At 37.7% G+C, this 17214-nt stretch overlaps 1 protein-coding gene across 2 annotated transcripts in view; it reads right to left on the bottom strand.

Moving 5' to 3' along the window:
- tbx4 (T-box transcription factor 4) overlaps nucleotides 1–17214 on the bottom strand; it is a 121332-nt gene that overhangs the window by 50913 nt on the left and 53205 nt on the right. The window lies entirely within an intron of this gene.

The following is a 17214-nucleotide window of genomic DNA, read 5'->3' as shown; positions in this document are numbered from 1 at the left end:
TTCATGTCTCTGGTGACTCTTCCTATGAAGTCAGTAGATAGATTGGGAGAGCATGGGGGGTCATGAGGTTACTGGAAAAGGGTGTATGACGCTCCTGAAATCTATGCATAAAGACATAGGTCTTTAGAGTCCTGGTGCTTCCTGCTTTGATATATGGTTTCGAGACATGGACACTATCCAGTGACCTGAGATGAAGACTAGACTCCTTCAGTACTGTGTCCGTTTGGAGAATCCTTGGGTACCATTGGTTTGACTTTGTGTTGAATGAGTGGTTGCTCATGGAGTCCCGAATGAGGCACATTACCTGCATTGTGTGAGAGCGTCAGTTACAGTACTATGGCTATATGGCGGAATTCCTCGAGAGTGATCCAGCTCGCAGGATCCTCCTTGCTGAGGACCCGAGTGACTGGACCAGGCTAAGGGGATGCCCATGTAACACCTGGCAGATAGATTTCCAGAGGATGGGACTGGACCAAGTGTCTGTCTGGGGGGTTGCCAACCAGGATCCCAAGCTGTTTCTTCATGTGGTGGGTGCGGCAACACACTGCACCAGTGCATGCCCCCCAACCTGACCTGACGTTTTTCAGTCACTATATGGTAGCCTCTAACTCTTTACATTCCAGGCATCCATTACAAGGTCATAGAGCTGGTGTTTATCTTGGCAGCTTTGTGTGCAAAGCAGGAACACTGTGACCCTGGAAAGTTCAGGCAAATGCACAAGTACTGGGCATACTTGCTCACAATGAACCTGATGTCACCAATCAGCCTTACATTTACATTTTTGGCATGTGAGAAGGGTATTTGGTTAGGGGGGTTGGGGGGAAGGGGGAAATGTGTACACAGAGAGAAAATGTAAACTCCACAGTGAAAGGTCAGCGAAATAAATTTCCCTAAATACATGAAACTGAAATGCTCACCACTGACTTAATATGTTGCCTCATTTTAATACATGAGAAAGAAAACAAATATGGTAAATATGGGACAATTGATTGATTTTTTTCTTGATGAACACATGTTTGATGATACCATATTTAACATATTTAATCACAAACATTTCAATTGTTTTTTTTTGTGGCTTAAAATTTTTGGAGGTTAGTAACAATTAAGTCCTCACAGGTGGCGCAGTGGTAGTGTTGCTGCTTTGCAGTAAGGAGATTGTGGAAGATTGTGAGTTCGCTTCCTCCCTGTGTGGATAGCGCTTTGAGTACTGAGAAAAGCGCTACATAAATGTAATGTATTATTATTAAGATTTTAAATATAACTACATTCAGCAATGAGAGGCTATATTCACTATTTTTTCAATTTCACATGCCCATAACATGCATACAGGTTGCTAGGTACATATTAAAGTTAACATACGGTGCCATTTATCTAGCGAAAACGTCCATGTGAAAAAAAAAAAGAAATGTATTATAGGAATATATTATTGTTTTCAGCTTTATTCAAGATTATGACAGCTTTCGCACCTCATGTATAATACTTTGCTTGGATTCCATATTAAAATTTGCTTACGTTCAAAACGCAAAAATGCACAAAAAATTGGATTTATTAAACCATACTTTAGCCACACACCACACCAAGTTCCTTTATAAATCTCAGATCAACTTAGGACTATGCACGCATGCACATTTTATCTCTTTCCATCTCCTCCCATCAGTAACCATATATGGCATAAAAAAGACCTCTTTTTGAATATTCATAATCTAATCACCATATAAATTGAGCCACATTCTTGAGTGACATCTTTACTACAAAAAAAGGAAAAACACAGAAAATGAGTTACTGAAGTGGATAACTACCTGGTCTCTCTGTGGGAGTCACAAATAAAAGAAATAAAAAACAAGAGAGTAAGCAAGTGACAGAACCTGAGTGAAGAGAGCAGTAGCAATGTGTTGTCATGCAGTGCCAAAACTAGCTCCAGTACTATGGGATCCACGAAAAGTATTTCGACAGACAAGATGCTATAGACACAAATGGAAACACAGTGTGGATTGACACAGGCTTTATGCACAGAACTGCAAACTATTCACAACATTCTTATTGAACTTTTAAAAAAATAAAATTATTTTGCCAAGTAAATGTCAATGTTGCAATACATAACAAGTCTCTTTACATTGTCACACATGTGCGAGTAGGAGGTAGCTAAAGGGTCTGAGTAATAGTAATAAAACATCCGACCAAGGGGTGGCGGAGTGCTGTCTTTCTCTGTTCCCTACAGACCTTTCCCGGGAAATCCTGCAAGATTCTGGAGCCTCAGAAGACATCACTTCTGGAGCCGGCCCCTTTGCTGACGTCACTTCCGAAGCCAGCCCCTTTGCTGACATCACTTCTGAAGCCGGCCCCTTTTACTGATGTCACTTCTGGTTACAGCCCTTTTGATGACATCATTTCCTCTATGGGCCTTTAAAAGCCTCCATCTTTGTCTACTGTAGTCAGTTCTGTTGTGGACTTTGTTCTATGCACATCGTGCTCAAAAACTTAAACTTTTGCAGGAGGGAAAACAATATATGGGTGGCTGCCCCAAATCATTATGATGTCTATGTTGTATTATTGTCACAACATTTAATATACAACATCAAAATGCCTTTGAATTGCCATTGCATGGATATCCTGAGGTAGAGGGTCTGGGTTATTCATGTGCTCTTTTTGATCCATTTCCAGTGGAAGTGTGAGTCTGTGTTTCTGTGTTGTGTTGTTCAGCACTACACAAGCCATCACAATGCCTTTGTGAGACTGGACAGCTGTATGCCCAACGAGTCCAAACACCACCACCTACCTTTTCAAGAACCAGTGGTCCATTTTATCACTGGCCGTGTGTGAGAATGCCTTTCATTGTCTCCTCTCTTGTAGTGTCATTGGTGAGTAGTATGAGGAGCCAGGCTCTGAGAGGATACTATCCCTGAAAGAAAGATTATACAAGTTGTGCTGTACAGAGGCGTAGCTAGGGTTTTCAGCGCCCGGGGACAACTGAAGATTTCACGCCCCCTCCTGTTTGCCAAAATGCAATGGGGAAGAGAAATTTGGCACCCCCGGATGCTGCGCCCAGGGACAGATGTCCCCCCTTGCCCCCACCTAGCTACGCCACTGGTGCTGTATGTTGTACGACATAACTGGTAATGGCAGTGTTAGCTGTTTTGGAGGATATCACCAATGGCAGGCAATACAAGGAACGAGTTTTTAGGGATCTACATGATTTTTTGTCTCACGATGATGACTGGCTTATAAACCAATTTAGATTTCCTCTTGAAGTTGTGTGCTGAATTGAAGCCCACATTACAGAGACCATCACATACAAATCTTGCAATACCTGTTGCGTTACAGATTTTCACAACAGTAGAGTGACAACGGGTAGTTTTCAGTTTGTACTGGCTGACTGGTCAGGAATCTCACAGTCATCCCTGTTCTGTGTCATGCCATCTATATGGGATGGTATAATGAAGATGCTGTGGTTTCCTGGCACACATTCATAGAGCTGTCAGTTCAATTGCTGTTTTTTCTTTGACAGTTTTGTAAAGAGTTCAGCTCAACTGCAAAAATGGTAACATGTGAGGAGCAAGTCCTCTTGCTTTCATGGAGCTTTTCATCTTTTGCTACTATGGACATTTTCATGGAGCTCTCTCTCTTTCTCTCTTTCCCCCAGTAAAATTTCTTTTACTTTTCATTTTCCAATTAAGAAAAAATAAAAGAAGCCATCTGGACATTGTCATCTGTGGTTGAATGATTACATGAAATGCCAAGGTTGTATAATTCTTTGCATTGCTTATATCTGCTGTTCTTGGTTTTGACACAATTAAATATAATTTTTAAGTGAAAGCTTAAAGTCAGCATCTCTGTCTGATTGTTAATAGTGAGCCAAGAAGCTAGATAGTTCACTCCTTGTCTAACTGTGGTCTCTTAAGTAAATTAGTAAATGTTCTTGTGAAGCCTTCTATTTGCAGTAAACTGGGTCAAAGTAAAAGTTTGGGAGTAAAGACATCCCTAATACCATAGACGTTCCTAGGACTGAATATGCTGGACACAATATGGACAGTGAGATAAGTAAGAAGTTACAGGTAACATACATACAGTAGCTAATTTTGATATTTCTTCCTATCCCCCATTAAGAAATGAACCCAAGAGGTTAGTTGGTACCTTCTGTGTTGGGTGCATAAATAAATGCAATTTGTTTAACTGAATAGTTGGTGCTATCATATCTATATATTCTCCAGATAAATTAACAAAAAAGTGTAATGGAATGGAAGACAGTTGGTTTCTCAATGCAGGAGAAGACACAGTACAGGTGACTTTCAGAAACTGTTAAAGGAGAGAAGGGTGGTTAATGCCAGACTGCAGATCGGAAAACCAAACCCATCTGCATGAATGTATATTTTACTAACAAGAATGGCCGATCAATACAAAAGGCTACATTAAAAAAACATAATTTAAAAACAAGCACCTTAGTCTGTTTTGTACTTAAAAGACTTACAAAGTAGATCATTTATAGGTTTTAGAAACAGTCTATTTGGCAAATATAAATTGGCCCAGTATGACTTCTTATGGATGTGTGCAATTATGCCATTTGGCGGGGTGGCACATGACCCAGGTATGGCTCCTGCCTTGTGCCAAGTGCTCCAGTCACAGTGACCTTGAATTGAACAAAGCAGGTTAGTAAATGGATGAAAGAATAGATCATTTAAAGCGAAGTGAATAGTGATCTAGTTTGGAGTTTGCATGTTCTTCCCATGTCAACTGGACTTTCTCTAATTTTTCCCTTTCACATCCCAAGGTTGTTCATGTTAGTCTAATTGATGACAACTCAACAACTTTGATCTAGTAAGAGTGAGTAAGAGCGCCTGTAGGGGAGTGCCTTGTGATGAACTGACAGGCCATCTCAGGTGCATTTCTGCCTCACACCCAATGCTATTGTGATAAGCCCCAACTACCCACAACTCTGTAATAGAGAAAAGAAGTTTAGAAAATAGATGAAAGGATTAACACCAAGATACTCAGAGGAAATCTCTCACAACATGGCGTGGCAATGCAAAGCTTCATAGCTAAAGTGACCCAGCAAAAGCGGATTGAAAGGTGTCTCAGAGGCAACTTAAACCTGATGACAACTGCCGATAAGACCTGCTTTAAAGCCTGCTAATAGAGCGACAGTGTGTCATTGTCACAGGAGGTGTTTGTTCTTAGGCAGATGTGCTAAAGATTACTGATGCAAAGACATTTAATCTCAAACTTAAGTGAGATTAGGGTCGCAGAGCAAAATGAGTTCCTGTCCATGTGGAATTATAGTGACCACATAGCCATGGGTAGGCCGGGGGGATGGAATTCCATCAGATAAAATAAATTGGAAGCAGAGTCTGAAGTAGGATGTTATATTTGATAATATAGGCTCCTAACACCCTTATCCAAAGCAACTTACAAGATGCAGACCCAGTATGACTATGTATTTATGTTTTTTTTTTCAAAAGGAGCTCTGCTAAGGTTCACAATGTAAGTCATAGGTGGGTATTAAACTATAACCATCTTGTTAAACGTGCAAGGCTTACACCACACGTAATCAGAAAATGCTTCCTTAGACCAAACTCAAAGTTTTTCCTGCTATAACATGGCTTTCAATACAAGGCTGGTTACTATTGTGCAGGTACATGGAAAAAGATGAAGGACAGGACATTCTCACTCATACATCCACACACACAGACACACACACACATCCATGGCCAGTTTAGAGTGGCCATTTAACCTAAAACACACACATTTGTGGTGTGGCAGAAGAAAGACATACAGAGAAGATCTTGGAAAGTGTGAGCTGTGTTGATAAGGGCAAAGGACTGGCCACACAGGTCATACCTCAGTGACTCTCACCTCAGCTGAGCCATAACAACTTGAAATACAATTCAGAGAAGTTTTGGTTGACTGAACTTAACAATTCACAATTTTAAGTACATTCCCTTTTCACTACAAATTTAACCTTCTGGTGCTCATCATCTTTAGTCAACTGTGATCAAACTGACAGTTCATTACTTTTACATAGTGTCTTTTAGTAATGAGCATGTCACAGTAAATGCATTCAAAACAGTAAATGCAGTATATTAGCCGAAGTACCCACCATTGCCAGTATAAATAAACTGGGAAAAGCTTTCTTTTGGAAATTCAACATGGCTAAACACAACCCATGATGAGACAAAAAGACACATTCTTAGATAAAAGTTATAATCCAGCAAGTCAATGAAACTTCTTCAGATTAGTTGAGAAGCAAAGGCTGTGCATATCGGTGGGGTTTGAGACAGCATTACTGCCAGTAGAAAACTTTGTGCATGCTGATGGGAACTTTGTACTACTTGATGGGAGCTGTAGTCAGCGGTGGTTGGGTTGCCCTTCTCCTGTTATAACCACACTCCCATATGTGACATATAGTCTGTATTTTAAATCAGACCAATAGCAAAGGACATGCAAAATTTCCTGAAAACTGCTTCAGCCCTATTTTGCATTAGTGAACAGACAAACACATCCAAATGGCTTATGATTTTATTCATAAAGGTTTTCCTAAAGAGTTTCTCCAAGTTAACCTACAAGATCAGGATAGGCTACAGCTGTTCAAAAAATAGTTTTAGGCTCTACATCACACTGTCTAAAGTACCTCGGGCCCAGCAGAACAGTTCATTGAACAGCCAAGTTTAAATAGTGGAAGGAAGAACGTAAAATGAGGTAATTCTACAGTATGCTGAAAAGGGTTATTTAATGGTGGATCATGAGGTTTTTAGCACTCAAGAATTTTGGATAGACAGGACGGTTCTCTTCCAAATCAGGCTTTAAATTCATCTTCAATGCTTAACTCTATTACTAGGACTGGAATTTGAACACTCCACAATATCTACCATTAAAATTTACCGAAAAATTACATGAGAAGATACTCAAAGAACAGTTTTAATATGAACCGGACATTCTGCCAAACATAGCATGTTATTTCCTATTCACATAATTTTCCGTAGTTTGGCCTATTTGAGATTTAAAGGCCTCCATGGTTCTGCTTTCAACTATAATACTTGGTAATTTGTTCTATGAATTCAGTGGTCTTATATAAAATAATTGCTAACATTTGGGCAAATTCTAACTTTAAGCAATTTCATTCTGTGCTCCCTTATTCCTGTCCTCCATCTTATTTACTTCCTATATAACATTTAACACTTTATCATGTCACCCCTCAGTTCTTGTTTGTGTAAAATGAAGAGATTCACCTCCCTCCCTCAATCAGTGGTCTTCACTCAAACCCAGTTGTCCTCATTCAAACCTGACTACACAGGAGAGCATCACAAATCTTTTACTACCTTATATGCCATTCTGACTTTTTACTTTTTTTCCGCTCCAATCATAGTAATAATTTTAAATTAAGTTTATGACATTTCTTCTTGTGAATCAGGTACTGGTTCAACAATGTTCCTCCTTTTTACCTTTCCTTTTAACTGTCCTCATCATATAGATACAGTTTTCTAATTTTCTTCTTAGGGAATGGTTTTACTTGTCCAGAAGGAGAGGGTTTTTGGCCCTTAAAATGTGTTGCCCTCCTCGACAAGCCCTTTCTTGAATAAGTTAAAGTTTTGTTGTAAATCTCAGAGACATTCCTTCCTCACAAGACATGGTTTGATTAGCCCATAAAAGACACTTCCAAAATAAATACTCTTTATCTGTATTTTTTTTTTTTTTTGCATTTATTCCTTGGACATTTTATTTGTATTATTTTTTTTTCAAATTGTTATTTTGATTGTGGCGGGCGGCTGGGTCCCGTGCCTGGCCGGGACGCCCCTTCTACTTATGTTCCGAGGGAGCAGCCGTGGGATCCTCAGTACCTCCCTCGGGATGCTTGGTGGCAGCCTCCCTGGTTGACGATGGTGCCTCAGTTTCCCGCAGGGTTCCATGGGAGATGGAGTTCTCCACAACCCTGTGGGGATCTGGGGTGGCCGCCAGGGGGTGCTGCATGGATCCCGGAGCTAACATGGACATCTCTATAGCCCCGCCCAGAAGTGCAATTAGCAACAGGTAGTCAAGCACCTGGAGCACTTCCGGATGGGCTATAAAAAGAGCCAGTATCCACCACTCAGGAGCCAGAATCGGAAGGAAGAGGACGAGGTTGCCTGGGAGGAGTGGTGGTGCCAAGGTGGAGGATTGTGTGTTGTGGGTTAAGTGCTTTTGGGACTGTGTTGTGGCTGGAAGGTTCACAGGGAAGACGTGCCCTCCAGCTTAAGAAAATAAAAGTCTTGTTTGGATTTTACACATGCCTCTGTGTCAGCCTGTGCCAGGTAGGGCGCTATATAGAGTCTAGTATCACATGATATTATTTATTGATATGCTTTTTAATGACTATATCTTAACATTCTACTGCTCCTTTGTTGCCATCTTTTTTATTGTTGAACATATATTTAACTTTCAGTATATTTTTGGGGGGTTTCCTGTACTTTTGCAGTGTTGCTCTTCACATTTGCCCCTTCTCCTGTCCCGATATCTTGAAACACTAACATACTGCATTCATTGGATAACAATATTGTGTCATTAGCATACATAAGCAATAGCGTAAAGAGAAATCATTATAGCACAATCTCATTGCATTTGTGATATTTTTAGGCTAGTTCTGGGTCTAAATGTAATTTACATGGTTATAGTTTACAGAGCTGAAAAGTTAAAATAAATAAATAAATAAATTTTAACAATGTTGCTGTCACCATTATTCTAAGCTACCCTGCAAACAGGTAGCTTAAATCCTGAGCTACCCAATAGCATATTATAGCTGTGTTTTTATTCAAGTGTGAATCCGTTTTTTCACTCATAAATAGAAAACATTCCATTTTTTTTCAAACATGTCAAATGCAAAAAAAGAATTCCTATGTATTTTTCCGAAATATGAGACCTCAAACCTTGATAAGAGACAAATTCAATAGTAATGATTCCACAACAAGCGTCTTTGAACACTTACCATAATGTGCTGACCAGTTCACAGGGTATAACAATTTGAAGCCAGCATGTAACTGCTATTCATGTTTATAAATCATATTTGTATGATAAATAATTTTGTATGAATTTTGCAGATTCAGGATAACTCTTAGGAAAATGAACACCAATACCGTGGACTGACATGTGATAACTGGGTTGTTTGGTTCTCAGATGCTCGCAGTGTCCCGAGGGCTGCAAACTGTTTCATGCCAGTGAATGTTGTAAAAGTGATTGGAAAGAGCATGGCAATTTGTTCCATCATTAACTATGACACTTGCTTGCACCAAGATCTACATGCATTGAAGTTATATTTCTTTTTTCTTTTGTAGGCAGTTACCATGATGGCCTAGCCATAATGCCCCTGATAACAAACCTAAACACTCACCCCAGTCCAGGGTAGGCTGATCTGTATCATGTCACTCCAGGGCTGAAAGACACTTCTGCTCCATCCCTGACATTAGAGTCATATCTAATGTTTCATCTTTCATTTGCTCTGATATTTTCATAAGCTGTGCGTTCGGCACAAGTGTTGTTCATCTTAGCATTTTATTTATTATCCCTTTGCTAATACAGAATGGCCCACTGATTTATAGATCCAGAGGATCCAGTTTATGTGGTTTGGTTATGCAATATTATCTCCTTGAAGTGTAACAAGTTGGGACCACCAGGAAGAAGAAACAGGGGAAGTCCCCAGGAGGAGTTGGAAGAAGTTGCTAAAGACAGGATGAGCAAATCTGTCCAGCTTAATGAGTTATCACTTTAACAGTCACCAGAGCATGTGGAATGAAAGTGAAAAAAGCATTTCACTCAGGTGGTCTTTTACATTCCCTTCTACTTTTACTTTTTGGTATGAAGTTATCAAACATTGTATGAATGCTATAGCAAATGTTTATTTTCCTTGAAAATGTTAGGGTTTGTTTCTTTTAGTATAATTACTATTACCATTCAGACATTTTGTTTATTGTTTTCATTGGTTGTCACCACTTGTCTTTATGTAGTTGCAGTTTATGATGTTGTCTTGCCATAGCTATTGGCATCACTCTTCTACATGCATTCTTATCTTTGCATCAACAAAACATAAAAAAATGACAATTAAACTCATGTTAAGAATTCTCTTTTGCTAGTTAAGGTTGGTATCCACCTTACTGTTTGTTATTTATTTCAAGTTTGATTTTGGTTTTGCTCCTGTCCTGCTGAAAGACCCTTCTGACTTTCCAGTTATCAAACTGTCTTTTCCTTTTCATATCTTTATTTCCCATTCAAATATCTTCCCAGAACAAACACGACATTTAAATATAGTGTACATAATAGACGTAAAATGTACATACGCATTCAAACATAACTCGACACAGGAGTGTTCAATACTGAGTCAATTTTACTGTTTATTAGTCTTTCTTATTAGTAACTTGGGCTTGTCTGATTTTCAAAAGTTAGTTGAAATCAGAGGTAAGTGAAGAGAGTGCAGAGTGGAATAGGTTCTAGGTCGATGGTTGCTGACTTGTTTAAAATTTCAGTGCACTTACCTATTGCATGAGGCAAGGCAAGCCATTCTGTAATAGTGGGATCTTTCTTGTATTTGGCAATTTGATGTGCAATGAGACAGTGCCCTGAGTGCCTGATGGCTTGTTGCACAAAAACGCTGGGTTATTTTTTTGTGAAGACTCAAGTTTTCATTTTTTTATTTAAAAGCATCAAACAATTTACTTCTCTATGTAGTACACTTTGTTTCCAAATCTCTTTATAGCTGAAAACTTCATAATTTCATTTGGTAGTACCACGCCATACATAATGCACAATAGCAATTACTTGCTAAGCTTTATAGTAAAAGTAAATCTATACCTCAGAAAATCTAGGTTGTATGTTCTTTTAACATTCCTGTTTGGTTCAGGAGTAAGAAATGAAATTTGTGAAATTGATTCAGAATTAGAAGGGGAACTTGTCCATATTTGTTGACTTTCTTAATGAAATGTGTGGTGTATACTAGGTGTCATCTGCTTATTGCTGGACCTATGAACGTTATTTCAGTTTTCTAGTATTTAGAAGCAAAATGTCCATTTGACTGGGTGCAGAACTGAAATCTGCAAATAATAGCCCCCTAAAACATTAAAGCGATGGCTGATTTAATTTTGTTTTTTTAAATGGAAGCTGATGATCCATCTAGGGCATCCAGTGACCCATTACTATAACATACCTCATTCACATAAACTTTGAGTTTTTTGCTACTCGCTGAATACAGACACTAATCTCTGCAGTCGGAGTGTCTGTAACCTGCTCCCAAGGTCATGCCACTTTCCTTGCTTCTTTTTGTACTAACACAAATAAACTTGTCAAAAATTTCTATCTGACCACCACCTTTATAAGCTTATCTACATTTTTTAAATAGCATGCTTCTATTTACATTGTACATATTTCTTATTTGAGCATTAAAGCAGGTTTATGATATCACTATACTATTATAATTACAGTATGTGTAGTGACATAAAATTACATTTTTTGTTTTATTCTGAACACTTTCACACACAGGCTGAAGGAGTAAAGAACTTCAGAAAGGTGTGTAAACATTTACAGTAGACTGTGTGGGTTGAGAACCAGATAAAGATTTTGATGATCAAACATCCCAAGTAAACAAAAAATTTGCCAAAATTACAAAGTATTAGATCCCCTTTTGCAAAGCTTTGCTTTTTAATGTGACGAGCATTAGAAACAAAATACATGAAATTGAGGCAACAGTAGTGGCTTGTTAATATAATCCAATCAAAAATTTCTAAAATCCTGTTTTCGTTTCATCATTCTGTAGTATTGAGTGTGCTTGCAGAATTTAAATGATTTTAACACAAGCCTACAACATGGGTGGAGTGGTGGCTCTGAGGCTAGGGATTTCCACTGGCAATCAGAAGGTTGCCGGTTCGAATCCCGTTGGGCCCTTAACCTGCAATTGCTCCGTCCTGAATATGACATTAATCTGCATCCAGCCCTGTAAGCATGCCCTCCAACCTGCAGGGAAAAACCTGGGGGTTGATGGTAGAACTGGCACTCCAGCCACCATAAAAAACCTCACATTGGTTCCATTACATGTGAATTAGTATGGTGCTGAGGTGTCACCCATTGAATGGCTGATCTCGGGTCCTAATCTGGCCATGCAATGTGATGCCATGTGATGGGTGTGTCAATGCGCTGTCCTCTACAACAGCAAAATTGTAAAAAGTGAGGGGGTCTGAATACTTTCTGAATCCAATGTACTTTAGGAATTATTAAATAAAAGCTACAAAATAGTGAAGTAAAGGAATATAAATAACAAACATCTTTTAGGAATGACAGACAAGCAAGAAGAAGAGGAACAGTGCTACTATATATGAAATATAATACATTTAAGCTCACAAAATTAACACAGAAGAAAACAACACATGGGAATCACTTTGGGTTAAGTTACTAAGGAGGAAGTCTAGAGATTTACTGGTTGGAGTTTGCTACAGCTCACCAAATTCTGATATTTCAAGCAATAGCAAATTATTTAATTAAAACCATTATAATTGGATCTTCTTTGTCATATTTATGTCTGTATGTATGATTGATCACAGGGATTTTAACCTTCCAGACATTGATTAGGATGCCTGTCTTTGAAATACAGAAGCAGAAACTGAAATGGTACTCATGGCAAATGACTGTTTCCTTACCCAGTTCATTTCAAGTTCAACATAGGTTAATGCCTGAGTGAAGGTTGTTTTTTTTTATCTTCATGGAGACAGAAAAAAGCAAACATAAGTTATTTATCTTTTAACCAACAGTGATTACAAAATGGATGCATACTAAAACCAATTGGAAAAACACAAAATGCACACCAGAACAAAGACTTATAATTTGCATAAAGCTAACTTTATGGGGATGAGGTGCTATGTAGAAAACACAGAAAGGGAAAGTAAAAACTCTGTAATTATAAATAATAGATAATGTCACTACATAGTGACACTTGATAGTGAGACATCCTGATACAGGGCTAAAACAAATACAGTATATTCAAAAATAAATAGAATAAAAAGGCTAAAGAAATTGCCAAAATGAATGAATAACATTATTAAGAATACTTCATTGTAAATATCACTCTTCAATAAAACTAAAAAGCATAATACCAGACACCACAGCAAGGGATCAAAAAAGCTTTTGAAAGGTTAAAGGAAAAACAGGAAAAACAGTTTTCATTTAAGATGAAACAGATGACAAAACATTTTTCCCCATACTACTCCAGTATTATGAAGGTAGTAGCCTCAGAGATAAAAAGAGAAGACACTGAAAATGAGAAGCAAACAACTAATGAAATAGTAACGAAATATTTTGTAAAAGAAGAAATAAGTGGTGTGCATCAAGGAAAAGTAAAAACAAACTCTGAGTTTACAGATTTACAAAAGAATTGTTATAAGTTTCTTATGCCCTTGACGTATTAAAGGCTAATAACACCCTGTAACCTCATGGGGTTTTACTAGTCGTGTTGAATATAATTTATAAATCTTTACTAAGCATATTACAGTAGTCACTTGACGAGAAAAATATCTGGTTAGTTGTTTATGTGACTTTAACTCATAACAACAGAGACTAAAAGGATTCTAGTAATTATAGACCAATAAGCCTTATGCCTATACTATACAAAATCACAACAACTACAATAAGAAATAAACTAAAAGAGAATATACTAAATTACAGCAAGCATGGTTTATGAGAGTAAGATCTTGTCAAACTAATCTGTTAGTCTTCGTTGAGACAGTAACAGAAATAGTAGACAAAAACACAAAGAAAAATCAGTTTACTCAGACTTCAAAAAAGATTGCATTCCATTCCACCCCATTGATTCATTTTTAAAGTATAAGCCTTTGGCATCAGTGGTAATTTGCAAAACTGGATATCAAGTTGGTTAATAGGCCAGAAATAAACAATACAGATAAAGGAAGAATTTTCCACATTTGGTAAGATCACCTGTGAGGTCCCTCACTTTTTCCGATTTAAATTTACATTGATTCTGCTTTATGTTGTATTGTCACAGCTGTTGAATATAAATCAAGGGCTTAGACTGTGTAATACTGTAGTGAGACTGCATGCAGAACACTACATACAGTTCTGCTCCCCACTCTTACAAATAGAAATAGCAGCACTGGGGGCTGTGCAGAAGACACCTCATGTAACAGGCAGTTACACTCTTTAGTCCTGAACAGAGAAGGATGCATAGGAATCTGATCTAAGTCTTCAAAATTTCCAAAGATATCATAAAGTTGTTCCAGAAGAAATGTTTCAAATAAGCTCTGACTCTTGTACTTCAAAGACATCAGGGAAAAATAAGGGGAAGTGCATTTAAGATTGAAACCATGAAGCATTTATTTATGTTGTGAGTACCAGCTTGTGAAAACTCAAGAACAGGCTTTATTTTAAAAACTAGGCCACAAAACTCTAGATATGGCTTGGAAACATAATAAGCCTGACCCCAAACTCAAAAAGCAGGCTTCATGGTATGCATAGCCTGAACTGGACCAGACTGAAAAAAAATCACAAGAAAGAATCAGAGGAACTGTTAAAAATTCTTTGGCCCAAAATGACAAAAATAATTTGCTTTTAATATACTGGAAGAATCAAAAAGACAGAGAAGGAAACAGAAAAGGAGGCCAAAAAAGTTATACCAAAAATTATTGTTATTATTATTGATTTGTTAACAGATGCCTTTAACCAAGACAACTTTCAAAGCAAGTTATAATACATACAAGAATAAAAGTGCAAGCATCAAAAGCAAAAGAAAACAAGATAAAAAAAACAATCGAGAGGATAGGACTACTTCTACTACTACTACTACTACTACATAATTAAACCTGCAGCTAGTCTAAGCCAAAGATCAGCATCTTAAACTCTTTTTCAGTACAACAGCAGCTATTTGTAGAAAAGCTACTAAGCGCTTCTAAAATACTTAGTGAAAAAGTGTGTTTATGAAAGACTCCGAAGCATGAGTATATGGGGTGTATTATGAATAGCCAAAGGGAGATCATTTCACAGCTTAAAAACAAGACCAGAAGCATGGTCAAGTCTTAGCATGTCTGCCAAGAGGAGGGATGTTCAGCAGAAAGGCAGAAGCAGAGCAGAGACTTGTTGAAGGGACATATGAGAAACCAAAGACTGGAGATACTGGGGAGCAGAACCATTCAGAGACCCATAGGTCAAGACAAGAATTTTGTCTAAATCCTTGCAGCAACAGGAATTTAGTGAAGAGATTTAAGCAGAGGAGGAGGAAGAGTAGGAGTGAAATAAGGAATGGTGAACACCAGTTGAGAAGCTGGATTCTGAGGAGCTAGAAAAATCTGATAGCAGATTTCTCCAGGAGAGAGTTGTAATAATCCAGGCAAGAGAGAACGAGCACCTGAGTGAGGAATTGAGTGGCGTAATTAGTGAAGTAAGATCTGATCCTCTGAATATTATGAAGAAAGAAATAACATTATTGGGTCATTGAAGAAATGAATGAAAAAGAGGAGTCCAGAGTCATCCATGGATTCCTGGTCATAACTGATGGTGAAATGGTGTCATATTGAACAGAACTGCTTAGAGACAAACTAGAGGAAGGAAAATCAGAAGGCAAATACAGTATATCTGACTTTGAAAGGTTAAGTTTAAGGATGACAGCATTCATCCACAATGAATAGACAGAGTTGGTGATCTGGACTGAAACCCATACATTGTAAGAGGGTAATGAGAGGAAGATCTGTGCTTCATCAGCTCAGAGGTGACAGGAGGAGCCATGAAAAGAACATAACAATGCCTAAGGAATACATTTCAGAGTTTCTATACTGTAATTTAGTAATTACCCTGTTATATTTTGTTTCATTAGTTTTTTGTTCATTGATGTTAATGGTAAATCTGGTCTAATCTACGCCCTCAACCACTACAACTGTGGCAGTTGACATTTTTCAAAGTCTTCTACGGACTTCTCTTAGTGAAATCTAATTTACTCAGTTCCATCTGTTATTTAGAAATTACTCAGTATCTATTATTCAAGCTCTTTCCACCTCATCTTTTGGTACAGACTACTCCCCTCTTCTCACTGTTTGAACATTGGTAAAGTTCTGCGGGGAAGAAATTTATGGAGGCCTCCTCTCTGAAGTCTTGCATGTCTATATCTTCTTTCCCTCAGTAAAGAACAAAAAGCCACCTTCTCTTCAGAAACATAGTCATGCAACATGGCTTAACTACATCTCTCAATGAACCCTTGAATTGGAAGACAAGACTTTAATTCCAGTCTTATTACCCAGGAAAAGGAAGAGAAAGAATGAAAATGATAGAAAGCCTCTCGCTGATGGCAATTGTACCCATAAGGAAGGATGGAGAATAAACACTTAACTAAATTGTACTCTATCTTGTTAATAATTGGGAGACTATGTACTTTCAAAACATTTTTCTTTTCATGTGTCATTACAGACAAATTTCACATGATATGCTTTATTCTACTTATTTCCTTATTTTGCTTTATTGTTTATATCATCTTGTATTCAGTTTCTTTACAAAACGCTGCCCTAGATTTCACCATGTAAGGTGCTATATTTATTACACCAAACATAAAAAAAATGACATTTTCCTTCAAAGGTGCACTAATAATGTTTGTCAGTAGTGTTCTTTTTCATATGAAACCAAGTTAAAAATCGAAATGATTTCTAAAGAATGAACATTAGAGATAGAAAATAATGACAACTGTGATAGGGTGTGAGCAGTGGTTCAGAGAGTGTGATGGATACATGCTATCCTACTAGCCATTACCTTCAGGTGCAGAAAAATTATCCAATAATTCATGTTGTGTCTGTTTATTAAAAAATATTTTGAGCATTTCATCTTTTAAAGTGCATTCCCATGGCTTTATCAGCTATACTAAGCCCGAGCTGCAAATAAAAACCTAAAGTTACTTTAATGGCTTTAAAAAACAAGCCAAAGAATGTGCTGGGCATGTGCTTGTCAAGCCACAGGCCTGTTAATTAAGTGAGCTGTGCATTATGAGTGTAAAAATAGCAAAGCCCTTAAATTTCATCACTATGTGGCAAAAAAGCAGCTTTTGCTCAGAATTTAATAGGCATTCATTGGTATTGTAAAGATCCTTTTGATGGTGCCCATGCATGAATGGCACTATAAATAAAAATGATGGCAAGGGAATGGTAGATTGCAATCCTGTTCAGTATTCTTCACATGGTGTTCTTTGCTGAATAGTCATTCACAATGCTTACACAGATTTACAAA

Source organism: Erpetoichthys calabaricus, chromosome 8, assembly GCF_900747795.2.
Source record: "Erpetoichthys calabaricus chromosome 8, fErpCal1.3, whole genome shotgun sequence".
Taxonomy (NCBI): domain Eukaryota; kingdom Metazoa; phylum Chordata; class Cladistia; order Polypteriformes; family Polypteridae; genus Erpetoichthys; species Erpetoichthys calabaricus.
This window is presented reverse-complemented; position numbering and strand designations above follow the sequence as displayed.